We start from the raw sequence: 15102 nt of genomic DNA on the forward strand, positions 1-15102 counted from the left end.
CTCCAAAATGGAATCTGATCTCGGGTCGCCCCACACCTTCTGCCTAGCAGCAGCCTCTATGGGTTTCTTCTCTCAAGAGGCAGTGGAATTGCAGGAGTCTCTGAAGGAATGTGTGAAGCATGCTTGGTGCTGAAAGGCTAGAAAAAGAAGCAGGGCTTTTAAGAAGTGTCAAGGTCGACGATACGCTATGATTGAAAGGGTGTGATCCTTATTTGTGCAAGAGGAAGTGGGGAAGAAGAATGTGAAGTGATTTTTAATGGGGTCCTACCTTTCTTTAGTATAATTATTTTTTAAGTGATGGTCACCTGTTCTCATTACCCTGCCTAGAACGGAGGCTCCCCTGGAGAAAAAGTGTGATATTGTATGTGTGCTATCGAGTTTTGGATTTGAACTTGTGGGTAGTTCTTTTTCAAGTCTGGTAGTAGGTATAATAAGGTCTTGTATCTTTCTCACCATATGAATCCAGTAAGGTAGATTTTAGATATGCAATAACTAGTTCCTTTAGAGAATTCTAATAACTTTTTGCATCTATATACAGAACTGGTCAGGACATTACTTTTTTTCTTTACAAGATTTTGTTCATTTTTGTTGAAATCTTTCTTTTTTGGTTGTCATCAAACACTGAAAACCTGAAAACCAAAAGTTATTCTGTTTTCAGCAACTGTAAAGCAATTTCTTTCAGTTTTCTGACAAAAATCTGAAATATTTAAAAAAATGATGCAAAAATTTCTTTTTAATCTAAAAGGTATTTTCCAGAACCACCCCCCCCCCCACCAAACAACCCAAATCAAAACAACATTTCAATGAAAAATTTTTGATCACCTCTAGTATGTACCACAGCACCTTTCATCCCAGCTAAGGATGGGATGTGTTCAGGCCCAATCCGGCTCTAAACTTTCCCAGAGTATGACAGGGATTGGATCCAGTGTGTTCTCATTGGAACCTTTCTTGCAGAGCTGAGGTCAAGATGCAAATTCCAGATCCAAATCCCAAACATCCTCCAAATCCAAGGAGGTTCAGAATCAGTATCTGGTGCATACCTAGCTCCCATCTAAAGATCTCAAAGAACTGTCACAATATCATTTAATTAATCCTCATACATTTCTGTGTTATTGTTACAGCTGCTCGCACTTTTCATTACAAATAATATTCATTGTGCATGGAATTCATTTTAAAGGTCCGCCTTCTGTTCTGCTTACAAATTGCTCATGAACTGACCCATGTTTCTATTGGTGTGTCTATTATTTGTAAGTATTCACCATGTGAACAAATATTTTATATTAGTATTTATGTGATAATAATGCCTAAGGTCCCCAGTTGAGACCAGCACCACATTGTGCTAGGCGCTGTACACATAGTGAGAGGCAATCCTTTCCCTGACGAGGTTACAATCTAAATAAGCATGATAGACAAAGAGTTAGAGAAAGGAAATATTAGTATCCCCATTGAACAGATGGGGAAGTGTGGCACTGAGAGATTAAATGACTTGCCCAAGGTCACACAGGGTATCTGTGGCAGAACCAAGACTTGAACCCAGCTCTCTGGGGTCCAGCTCTAGTGCCCTGCTTTAATCACTAGCAGATATGCTCTCTGTTCCCAGTTCTGCAAGTTATTTGCCTTTCAATACAAAGCACGTTTTGTTTGTGCATTAGGATGTAGCAGCCATTTAAAAACCTCTCACTTTCAAGAACGAGTGCCTTTTCAATGAATAACAGAGTGCTCTAGCTCCCAGTCATGTTGGGCCTTTTCCACTCAAGCAATGTACGATTAATGAAGGTGAAAGTGTGTATTTTCATGGGACAATGTGCATGCCTCTTACTTTCTGAGTCAGCATGTGCAATATTTCAAGGCCCATGATGCCAAATACTGCTTGTCCTTATAAATCCACTAATAAATCTCCTTCTGAAAAATACACACATTTTATCCACTGCAGGACAAAGGCAGACAGAGGATGCTACAATAGCATTCTATAACAGTGTTTGGGTCAGATCTCAAAATCCACATTCAATTCCTTAGCCCAGCCAATATAAAGATAAGGGCCAATTAAAAAGTTCAGATCTGGCAGATTTTGCACATTTCCTTAAATCTGAGGGTGCTCAAATGCAAGGATTCTGGTTCAAGGTCCCTCTCTAATCGGAATGACAACATCTGTGCATGTGCCATTCGGGGAAGTGATGGAGCAATGCGACCCATGCTGGTCTAGTGACTGCCGTGACACGTGGTAGGACGTTTTCCAAAATATGGGTAGGAAATTATTAGGAAAATTCCCTACAATGGTCTCCATCAGAAGATGGCTGCGGCATGAGGTAACTGTTGGATGTGATATGGGAGATAAAAAGCGTGTGACACTGACAGTGTGATGAGCTTGCAGTGGAATAACTAAAATTAGTTTCCAATCCCACATCTCGCTAAATCCTTATTCCCGTCTCGGTTCATGGCTGCTCTTGGGTTCCTTTCCATAAATGGACCGTTCCCAGCTGGTTTCTGATGTCACTGGAAATGCATAAGATGGTGTTAAAAAAAAGAAGTCCAGAGGGAGAGAATGTGACAATGCCTAGATATTAAGGATATGCTTTAGCCACATGCAAGTCATTGGGCTCAGTGCGGGGGTGACTGGGCGAAATTCTATGGTCTGTGTTATACAGCAAGTCAGACTAGATGATCTGATGATCCCGTCTGGCCTTAAACTCTGTGACTCTATGAAACAGGACCACAAGATATCATGAACCCTCCAACCCAGGGAGAAGCAGGGAAGTTGTTGTGGGGCCATGTTGGCAGGGAGGGATTTGTGCAGCATGCTATATAACATGATCTTGCGGTGTCCCTTAGAAGAGAACATGGAAACATCCATCACTAGCTCTGCGTGGGATGCCTGTGGCACACCTTCATTTTCAGCTGGGTTCTATGCCTCCCTCTACCACTTAACTGCGTGACCTTGGCCAACTCATTTCACGTCTCTGTTTAGACTGAACTCTTCAAGTAGGGAATGTCTCTCACTATGTGTTTATGCAGCACCCAGCGCAACGGAGTCCTGACCTTAGCATGGGACACTAGTTGCTACTGCAGTACAAATAAACAATAATAACAAATCCTCACCCTAGCATAGTCTCTGAGCAAATGGGTTATACCCATGGGCATGAAAGGAAATTCTAAGGGAGATAGTTACATTAACTGGGTTGTTCCATGGAGATGGGGCTGGGGGATTATGCCTCGATGACAGGGCACCAATGGAGACTCCATTCCTTCTGTGATCCCATAGGTCCCCTGATTGCTATGTCCATAATAGATTGTAGGCACTTGTGGGATATAGATCCGTTGTGTAGGTTCCTGGAAGCACACTGGCTGCATCAAATTCATGGTGTTTGGTGGCTGCAGAGAGTGGGAGGTAGAAGTTGTCCCGCACCGCTGATCATGCTGAAGTTTTAAAGTGCCATGCAGTTATTAATAAATTTAAAATATAAACATTAATCTTTATCAGAGTTTGCAAACGAACAGAAGAAATGGGATGAACTGGGAAGCCCAGATTGTGGAATGGCATAGAGGATTTTTTAAATTGGTTTGGCTACGTGCTCTCAGTGTCACATGCAGAGCATTCAGTGCAGGCATGTTGCTTAGCTGTTATACACAGAGTCCCAGGCAGCTCCTAGGATGCTTGTTTCCATCATAGTTATTTGGAAGAGCAGCTGTTTTGTGGTCTGCTTGGTTCTTTTTTATTACTGTCAATAAAAGGCAACATGTTCTAACGCGGCTCTTATTATGCATTAGAGAAATCAGCCTCCCAGTGGGATAATGGTGCAGCTAGCGCCAAAGCACGGTGTTTGAAATATACAAACAAATCAACATGACCTTATAGAGGAATGACAAAGCAGATCTATGCAATGTCACTCCCTTCTGTAAGCTCCAGCATTTATTTTTCTCCTTCAACTCTTTAGTCCTTTCTTGGGCCCTAATACAGCAAAACATTTGCATATGTGCTGAACTTTAAGCCTGTGACCATTCCAAATGAAGTCAAGTTAAGTGGATGTGTAATAGAGCCCTCAGAGGACCAGGTGGTCTAGTGGGCAGTGCACCCAGTATCCCTTCTCAGAGTAAAAGCCTTTCAGTCCAGTTCCTCCCCCGAGGATGGAGTTAGCTTCACCTTAGGTTGCAATGACCTTGCCTGCTTCTTAGCAGAGGAGAAGTAAGACTGGAATGTGCCTCCTGCAACAAGGGCAGTTAGGAGGGGAGCCCAGGCCCTCCCAATCCACTGGGCTCCAACCCCAGGCCCTATGAGAGTCAACAGTGTCTGGCACCCTGGGGTGCCCTTGGAAATACTCTCCCTGGGTCACTTCCTACCATCTGCCTCTCCCCCATGGCTCCAAGACCAAAATAAGGTAACCAAAGAAAAAGAAAAGACAACTAAACTTTCACTCCCAGCTGGGCTCAGCGTGTGGTCCTGAGGCTTCTTTGGCACCCTTGTCCAGGAGCCCTCAGGGTAGGTCTCTCCTCTTCCCCAGCCGCTCCCTGACTGAACTGGGTTGCTCCCTTGTAATCTTCCTCTCCAGCTGGATCATGATTTGCAGGTCTGGAGGGGCGGGGCTACCTAGACCCAGTATTGTCCTTTAACCCTTCTGGGCCCAATATGGGGTTTGCCCACCCCATCGCAGGGTGCTGAAGTTAATTGCCAAACTGGAGTCTTCATCAAGAAATCGAATAATTGTCCTCAAACTCCTGTCGTGCATGCATGTGTGTGTGTGTGTGCGTGCGTGTGTGTGGATGCTTATGTCACTGGAAAAAACATCATTTAAAATTTAGTACCTGCAAACCCTGAAAAAGTTCACAAACCCATGTCTTTCAGCTGGGAGCCCTTTTCTATTTTGGCAAGGGAGGCCGCGTGGACATAGGGCTCTGAGCAAAATTATTGTCACTACTTGCGTTACATTGTGTGGCCATGGGAATGTTACTTGAGTCCTGACTTCTGTAACATAGATCTAATAATGTGTCCATCAGGACATTGTCAGATTTAATCAATTAATATTAGTAAAGTGCCAGCTAAAAGGTGGCAGCTTGCTGTATTGCGAAGTTAACTCACATAGCACGGGGGCATGTTATTTAATACAACTGTGGCTATTCCCTCTCCACTTCCCTGGGTCAGCACAAAGCCCTAAACCAAAAAGAACTGTGGGAAGTTCTCATTGGACATGTTTAGAATTTTCTCCCTCATCATCGAGGTCTTTTGTTATAATGGTTGGGTGTTGCATCAGACAAGTCCTTGGGGAGCTGCCGTGACATTGACAAAAGCAAGATAACTGACCAAAGTCATTTCACAAATTTCCAACTTTGTTCCAGACTCCTGTTCCTCTATCTTCCTCAGCTGTGTCCTGGGGCTATTTCAAAGAATGTCATACTTTTCCTTAATGAGAATTCATTTAAATACTCGATGAACCCGAGAAGGACAAAATTCCAAGGAGCAATTACTAAACGTATCCTGTCCTTTCTTAGACAGCTGTGGATTAAAAGGCATGGCTGGAAGAAAACGTAAGAGACTAAAGGTCTAATAAAGAAATTATTTCGTTGATAACTGTAATCCTCTGAAGTTATTTAATTGATGACTTTGATACTAACCCAGGGCTTGATCCTGCTCCTACTGAAATCAATCAATGGCACTGGATTTGGCCATCAAACAATAACTACAAATCTTAACAGCTCACAAGCATCTCAATGAAACTAGAATTAGCAAAAGTAGACAAATATGTCTAATATTTATTTTGATTATTTGTTATATATTTTATTTGATGGTGGGGTTTGGGAGGAAAAAACACAGGAGAAGTAAATTGTATGGGCTGATGTAATACATTGATCAAATGTACACAGTAGCCATGCAAGTTCAGCTGCAAGAAGCCCTAAGAACTGAAGATATAAAGCTTATGCCTTAGGGCATGTCTCTATGGACATTTAGTTCACAATAAGCTGGGGTGTAAATCTACTGTGCACTAGTCTGCACACACTACATGTCTGTGTGGACCCTGGTGCCACACACTGACAATTCCGTAGTGCACTTTGATATATCCCAGTTTGAAATGGGAGCAGATTAAAGCACACTAGGGAACATTTAGTGCGCAGCAGACGAGTGTAGGGCATATTTATACTCAAGCTTGCCATGAGCTAAGTGTGAGCTAAGTGTTCATACAGATAAGCCCTGAGATTCTGGAAACTGATGCTTTAGAGTCTATAACAGAGAAAAATTAGGGCGGTAAGCTACCAATTTTCCGTTACCCTTGTCTGTCATGCAAGCTAATTTACAATTTCTCCTTTCTCGTCTTCCTAGATAGAAGTGTTGTAGAGAATTTGACTTATCTCTGGCTTAAATCACAGAAGTTGATTCAGATGTTACTCAGAACTTTCATAAAGGCTTCAGATGTTATTCTGAACTTTTTATCCATCTTACGTTCACCATGTTGTTTCCATCTAATGTCTTTGTCTAAAACAGGACAAAAGATCTAGTTTGGAGTTATGTTTATTATCACTGCAGGTGAAATGGGTTAGTTAATATATTGCAAATGAATGAACGAGCTGGGTTTGCTGCTTGTCTCATAAAACTGCATGTAGAGATGTTTGAAAAATGTACATCGAAACTTTTTTCAGTGAAAAATGGCTTTTTGGAATGGAATGGAAATATTTTTATTTTGTCAAAGACTGCATTGTCATAACCCTCCAAAAAAACTTTATAACTGAAAAAACTCAGTTGCTAAAAATGGAAAAATATTCCATTGAGGGAGTGTCATTTTTCTTGTCGAAACCCCGAAAAATATTGAAGAAAAATACTGACAAAAACAATTTTTGTGTTGTTTTTGCCAAAAATTTTCACAAGGGAAAAAATCATTCCCTCATAGCACGAGGCTTATTTTCGCTCCTGATTTTGGAAGCTAGCCAAAGGGGTGTCCCACTTTAACAATGGGACTGATGGTGATCATGAAGAATATATATTGGTCAGTGGCTGGTCATACACCAGTGCATTAAGAATCTCCTCCATTTTCTTCATCAACATTTATTATTAATGATAATAATCACTACTACGGCTATTTAACAGGTATAACAAATAAATGCTGTATTTGAAGGCTTTCCCCAGTTTCACCCCATTTATTTAGTGACACCAGAAGAGTCTAAGGGCTATAGACTGGGCAAATCTGTAACGTGCTTTACATCAGCCTGCACATCTCCCCGCTTTTCTCAGAGTCGCTTGGCAGATAGGAGTGTCTTTTGAGGCGTGGATGGCAGCTTATCTTACTGAGAGCATGGAACAAGCCCCTAGCAGTCTCTGGTGTTAAAGGGCTCTACTTATCTGCAGCTAGTGGCAGAGTGCCCTGGCTTAGCTCTCACTGTAATGCCCCCAGGGACCTCACTTAATGTGTTACTGTCAAACACCTCAAAACAGGCTCAGAGCAAATTTCTGAAGCATGGAAATTTCTTTAGGGAAAAGCTGAACCCATTTCAGACAGCACGAGATTAAAAACTCACTGGCTACCACTAGGGGCTCAGGCCCAGCCTGAGTCAGCAATGCACTTGCATGCCTTTGTCTAAAATTATGCACATCTCTAAATGCTTTGCCGAATAGGGATGGACTTAAGACGCAGGGCGGAAATGATCTGCTGAATAAGGATTTCAATGCAGGAATTACTGGGTGAGATTCTCCGACCTGTGTTAAGCAGGTCAGGGTAGGTGATCATAACAGTTCGTTGTGGTCTTAATACCTATGGGCAAGATTCTGTGCGATGCATCTAAGAGCTGGCATAACCCACTAGTGAGCGTGCGTTAGACGTCCCTCTCTGTGCTGAGGATACAAGTTGGTAAAGCCCCTGGCTTTAGCTCAAGATATAGCAGCTTATGCTTTCAGCTCTGGAGGGCCCTGGTTCAGTCCTTGTATGTTGGCACTCTGGGAGACCTTTGACACTTGCCAGTGGATTACACTGGCAGTACAGAGCTCGCAGCCTGGGGACCTGTGATGGCTTTAGCTTGGATTCTCCACAGTGCTGCATCCTTACCCCCGACATGTCCCCCGTGGTGCAGCCCTACCCCTGCACACCTCCTTCGCTAGTGCTTGTGATGCTGTTTCTGCAGTGCCTGGGCCAAGGGGGAATCCTCTGGCCACAGACAGGGCTTTGGAGGACACTTTGTGCTACGTAGCCCATTTCGCCCAGCATAAAATGCCTGGAGCAGGGGTCAGGATTTCACCGTACGACTCTATGAACTCTATGCACTTCTCTTTTATTGGGAGTGTAAGAAAACAAAGCTTTCCACTGAAATTGGAGTTGCTGAGTCACTTTAAGGCTGGAAGCCATGTTACTAGAAGTGAGGACGTTGGAGCTGGAGGACTAGAGGAAAGGAATGGCAGGATTGGAAGAAAGAAGATGGTGGGAGATGAATGAGGGCATGACCATGAAGAACCCTAAGGCAAGAAGTGCTTTTTTGCAAAGGATAAAGAAGCAGATAAGGTGCAGGGGGATGAATAGGGGGTCTGATGGAAATGGGTTTATTTGTCTAGTTTCTTTTTCCTCCACCTGTCAGTGGTTAGAGGATGACTATTCTGAGGCCCTGTGGACAGAGCAAATGCCTGGGACATGGATTTCATCTGTCCTATTTCCATCTCTGCTATGGCAATGTGTTTCACTTGGGGGAAAATCACTTAATCTCCCCCTGCCTCACTGTACCCTTTTATAAAATGGAGATGATCCAATTTAATTTACAGGGATGTTATGCATTTTAATTCGTTATATTCCTAAAGCACTTTGAGATCTTTGGGTAATAAGCGCTGGGTAAAAGTGAAGCTTTATTGCAGGATAATTATTAATGATTATTTATTACAATACAGAAGTGGCAATTGTCCAGGGGTTGAAAAATTTGGGGGGATTCACTGAATTGAGCACTTTCACTTTAAAACAAACATTTCAACTGTATTGAAATAATAAAAAAAAATAATTTTGATACCCTGCATCCTGACCTGTGTTTTACTTCTTGATTAATGTGTCTCAAGTTGATCAGATAGTGAGGGGTTTTTTTTAATTAAGGTATGGATTTCATCTCACTTAGTTTTTCACCTAAGCCAATAAGAGCAACATACCAGCACTGACTAATAATAACACTGAACTTGGAAGTGCAATTGAGGAGCATCCCTGCTTTGATTACTGTAATCATTTGCCATCTAGTGGTCAATGAAAATTACATCAGTAATTAGTTCCTGTTCCTGGGCCAGACTACGTGCTGTGGAAAGTTCATTTCAAATGACACTTGAGGGCATATGTTTATTTAAACATGTAACCTAACAAAGCCTAATTCACCTTCATCTGAGGCCGATATATTCAAAATGGGGTGCCTAAATCTCGGCACCTACATTCAGATTTGGTAAATGTCTCCACTCTCTCTGGAAAGTTCATCCTTTTCTCTTGCACATAGATCTTGCATAGAGAGTTTAAGCGCAGATGAGACCACCAGACCAGATAGTCTGACCACCTGTATATCACAAGCTATTAACAGCACCCAGCCACCAGCGCACTAAACCCAACAACCGAAATTAGATCAAAGTATCACAGCCCACAAGAGATTAGACTATCATGTGCCACAGGCAGAGAACAGGAGGTACTGACATGCACCAACGTCCAAGGCCTCTGCAATGGCAGGGAATTGATTACATGAGATATACCCGGATGATCCTGGCAAGTGGCCCTTGCCATGTCATTCATGCCTTCATTGTCTCAAGGCTAGACGGTAGCAATTTGCTCTTCACTGGGCTTTATGCAGGCATAGCAACCCATTCAAAATTTGGTCCTATAGTTTTTTTCCCCTAAAGTTTAAGTGTCTGGTATTCTCTGCTGCCTTGAATTGGTGTGATCATTTTACGCTTTTGCAAAGAGAGTATAAAATGCTATCAAATCCCAATGATTGTGATTCACAACCACTTTGCCCAGGTGTAAATGACTTCAAAAGGTGCAGGGCAGTGGTGAAATAGACCCAATATTTTAGTTATTAAGTATAACCTATTGGATTTTATTCCCCACCCTGCCTGAGTTCTGTTTACAGTGAGCTTTATAATGGTGGAGATAATCCATAGGCAGGGGAAATTCTCCAGTGCAAATAACCAGCTACTTTAATTGCGTAGTGCAAAGTGTATTCGGCAGATTGGAGGATCTGGCCCATGTATCAGATGAGATAGGCCCAAACCTGCAGTCTTTACTCACTTGACTAGTCCCATTAATTTAAATGGTGTTCCTCACAGGAGTAAGGGCTTCAGGATCAGCCCCCCTGTTTTTAAAATGATTACAGTTGACCGACATATTATATAAAACACAGTGTTTCATATATTGTCCCATATATTTTTATAAACATAAGAGCAATACGTTGAATTCCACATGATGCATGAGAGAGAAATGGAAACTGGAGGGGGGGAGTTGTTGTGTATGGGATGGGATGAATACTAAAAAGATCCTGGATTTCTCCATGGCATGTGTGTGTGATTAGATAAATACTTGTGCTTGGCAGTGGATGACCATAGACCTTTACTGCCCCACTGATGAGCATGGAGATCGACAAAGGTTAAACGTAGCAGAGCTTGAGAGCTGAGACTGGAATTTGTGCTAGTTCCCACCATGGAATACTTGACATATTTTAACTGCTTGTCAATGTGCACTGAATGATACCAGCTCTGGGATCCCAGACAAGCTTTTAATCACCATTCTGGTTTTAATAAGATGGAAATCCATTCTCAGTATTATGCTGATATCTTGGTCTGGGATTAACACCCTCATTAATTAGACCAGTAAAAGCTGCTTGAAAACAGTCCTGATGGGCAAATTCACATACATACACACGCTCTCTCTCCTCTATTATAAAAATAAGTTCCCAAAGCTCTGACATAGTATAAGACAGGGTCAGAGCCAAACTAAATTCAACTCCCTATTGCACTTTGATGGAAGTCAGCGGTCGGCAGGGTTCTTTAAGATAACTCGCAAAGAGTAACAGCCCTGCTATCTTCTTATCCTTGCCTTTCTTCCCAGATTCCTTCCCCAAACTCCTCTTAGTGTTTCCACCTATATGCAATTGCTCACGCCTGCTGTTTTCAATCTGCCCTGGATACAGGTTCAAATCCTGGTCCAACGGACTCAACCCTTCATCCCTCCTGATGTAGATATATGAACTACCATGCAGTTTTCACTGTGCAGGTCTTCTCATTGTGGATAACAAACCCTCATGTCCTGTGTGCTCTGTGCATTGTTTACGTTGAAAATCCTTTCGAAATTTGGGTACGAGTAAGGGATCTCCTTTGTCGAGTCTGAACAAAACTTCCCTCGCCCCACTGTTGTGTTGTCTGTCATTTGGTGGTTGCCAGCTGTTCTCCACCCAAAAGGGAGCTGTACACTGGTGATGGTCTTGGGACCCAATCCGTCTCCCACTGATGTAAATGGGTCTCTTTCCGTCAACTGCAGAGGAGCTGGTTAAGGATCTACATAGAACTGGTGAAACCGTGAGATCCTGCAGTATGAAGGGTACTGTATACCACTAATATTATTGTTACATCATAAGATATGCAACATCAAATGCTTTTTGTATCTCTCGTTATGAAGTGAAGTCATATGTAAAAGGAGAGAGATAAATTTCTTCAAGGTAATCATCGTTGCTATCAGGCTGTTGTTTCAGACAGCAAAAACATTGTCAGGTTAGAGTCATTAAAGTCTACATGTGAGCCACCTTTCCAGAGGACAACCCATCTATTGTTCCCTTGATCTATCCCCCGAGCCTTTCTCTTTAGCCCAACAACTGGACCTAGTGGAATCTATATATTCTGGAGACTGTTCCTAGGCAGGAAATGCCAATAATCAACAATAATATCAACTTGATACGCTATCAAAAGGATCTTACTTATTTCAGTATTTGCAAGTCTGCTTTTGTTTCACACTGCAGCTGGGTGTGCACTTGTATTTGTCTAGGTTTTGGTTCTCCCCAGCTTTGCTCTGCAGCCATTTAGGGCCTGATCCTTGTTCCCCTTTGAAGTCAATGGGAATTTTGCTAATGGCAACAGGATTAGGCCTGAAGTTTGTATGTAGGGTCAGAGTGCTTGTTAATTGGGAGTTCTCAGGAAGACATGCCATGGGATCACAATCAGCTTACCCAGCCTATATTACTAAACAGGTGGAGAGTCCCATCTCTGTGGAAGAGGGATTTAGGGGGACCTGGCATGGGAAAGGTTCAGAACCCCTGCTGTTAATGATGTATGATGATGAAACGGATTCACAGTCATTCCTTGTCTCAGATAAATGCCTCTCATGCTTAGCTTTACCTGGGGAGATGCAGTTCTGCTCTATGCCCTCGTGAGGTCAAATGCCTCACTAGGGATAAGTGAGCTTTAACTCCTCAGACACAATTCAGCTACAGGAGAGGGAGCTGGATTCTACTCTGGCTCATGCGTCATCCGCAAATTGTCCGCTAAGTTCTGGTTGCAGAATCTCTCTGACTGCTATTGGGGTTAGAGGCAGAAATAGCCCAGCTGGAGTTTCGAGGCCAGAATCTTAAATGGGTGTAAATCTGTGTTACTCCATCGACTTCAACAGAACTACACTGATTTTCCCCCGCTGAGGGCCTGCCCCTCAGCTTTCTGGCAAAATTTGGAGCACTGGCTATTAGAAAAATCATCTTTTGACCAGTAACCCCAGCAAATTCAGTTGGAAGGTGGCTGACATTGATAAATATGACTCTGCAACGTCACTTTTCAGACAATAACACACTTAAGCACAAACCCAAATACCTCTCCAACAGGCCTGATGGATGTTATTTAAGCTTCAAATAAGAGATCAAGAAAAGTTGGATCGAATTCCTTCCATGTTTGAGTACAAACGGGGCAGAACGGAGAACACTTTATCCCTCCTCTCTCCAGCCAAACCAAACGGTAGCATGATAATGTATCTAGGAGCTTTCCACTGAAGCTCTTTGTTTCACCGGTTGTGTGAGTTCCAAACACAAATCTACAGCATATACAGCACTGCCTTCAAAACGAATAGACAATGTACACTAAAGACTTGTTAATATTTAATTGGGCAGTATTGCTTTCTCAGATGATAAACCCCACTACTTTTGAGTTTGCCATTTTTATGAAGAAAAGTACATTCAATGTCCAGAGGAAAGATTGTCTTGTTAGGGCTCTAGATGAGGGCTCAGCAGATCTAGATTCAGTTCATGGCTCTGTCAGAGACGCACCATCAATTGGTAGCAAGTTGCTCAATCTCAGTGGCCTAGATCCTCAAAGGATCTTGGTTTCAATGGGAGTGAGGCACCTAACTACCTTTGAGACTTTGTGCCACTGTTCTCCCTCTATACAATTGGGATAATAATGCTTCCTTCTATTTAGTTTAGTTCCCAGCATCAGGGGAGTGCAAAGGTAAATTTGATGCCATCTTTGCATGTGTGCTCTGAGTAGCTCTGTCTGTTCCTTGGCTATAACAGAGGGCCTGAGCTTCTGTTGCCCGGCATAACAATATCTATGTCATGGTCTGATTTAGGCCCTACTCCTGAACTTCTCATTCAGGCAAAACTCCCATTAATAGGAGAAAGGAAAGCAGGACCAAGCCCTTCGGGAATATGTATCTGCTATCCGGCGGGCACTTGTGAATTGCAACATATGGCAGATAGGTCACTTATTCAGATGTGCAGTGTGATTGTGCACACATTATCAACTGTGCTGTAAATCCATTTTTTTAAACAAAAGCAATAACATTTCATGTTAAAATTGTAACAATGTGTTTGCACTATTTGAGTTTCCTGCTGTGTCTCTCATAATCCCACTATCACTTGCATTGTCTCCTCCAGGACAATAGGCAAAGAGCAGCTGTCAGATGCAGTGAGATTAGCACAGCTCTTACTGTCTTGAACCCTGATCCTGCACCAGGGATCTGCAGGCAGAGATGACACCTCGAGGCAGCCTGGTTCAAGTCTTGGCTGTGACAATATGCAGAATGCGCAGCAATTCTGACTACTCTGTGAAAGACCCTGCTAGGCATCCAGAGGGGGCAGAGATGAACGTACTATTAAAACACAGGTAGACAGAGTCCAGTCTAGTGTCTGACCAGTAATTAACAGCTGTGGTGAGTCAAATTCTCTGCTGGGATAACCAGGCACAGCTCAATTGAACCAAATTCAGCCCTGGTCCTACTGGGATCCAGGAAGTGGGAGGGCGGAAGCCCTTGTGTCAGGAGGAACAACCTCCACTGATCGAGATCCACAGGCAAGTTAGGAGCCTAAATACTTCTGCAGATCCGGACCTCACTCACTAAATTTGGCTCCCCTGCCTTCACCAGAGCTGTGACCGCCTAGGCCAGCACTGATTCATGTCCCACTCACTTCAGTCATGCTGCTTGCACTGTAGCCGACGGTGAATTTGGCCTTGCACCTTTCAAAGCAATGTCATTGATACTGCTTGCTGTAATTTTAAAGTTCAGGAAAAAAAAATCTAAAGAGTAATGAACAAAGCCATACTGAGGTGGCAGGGGAACTCCCCAGCGAGATCGCTGGGGAGCAGAGGTCAGGCGCTTCTCTCACTACAATGCTCCAGAGAGAGGCGATAGTGCTCGTTAACAATCTCCCCACCTTGTTCCTTCACTTCTCTTCTGATCCAGGGGAGATATGCTGAAGGGAAACACTCTTCCAATCATTCCATTTCCACCCTGACGTTCCCCAGGTCGGCCCATTGCTCTCAGGGCTTTCAGCACCACGCACGCTCTAGACATTCTTTCTGAGCACTACAAATATCTTGCCTCCCTCTGTGCGAACAAAAACATTCAGCCTGCAGCTTAGAGCAGATTCATCCAGCAAAGCATCTCAGGACACGGTATATATGAACAATGGTGCATTTGCACTGCCTGCATCTTCTTGCACGGCACTGCATTGGTTTACTTATAACTGGAAGCTATTCATCTGCCTCTGCCATTCATGATTCTGTGAGGGGCACTTCTAAAAAGGTGGGGGCTGTGGCTCTATATCCCTCCCACCATGAAAATGTGCCCCTTTTCATTTTAGTATGATTAGACGGAGAAACTTAAGCCAGAGAGAGAGAGAGAGGCATGATGTATTGGGCTGAAAATA

This window comes from Natator depressus, chromosome 26 (assembly GCF_965152275.1).
Source record: "Natator depressus isolate rNatDep1 chromosome 26, rNatDep2.hap1, whole genome shotgun sequence".
NCBI classification, from domain to species: domain Eukaryota; kingdom Metazoa; phylum Chordata; order Testudines; family Cheloniidae; genus Natator; species Natator depressus.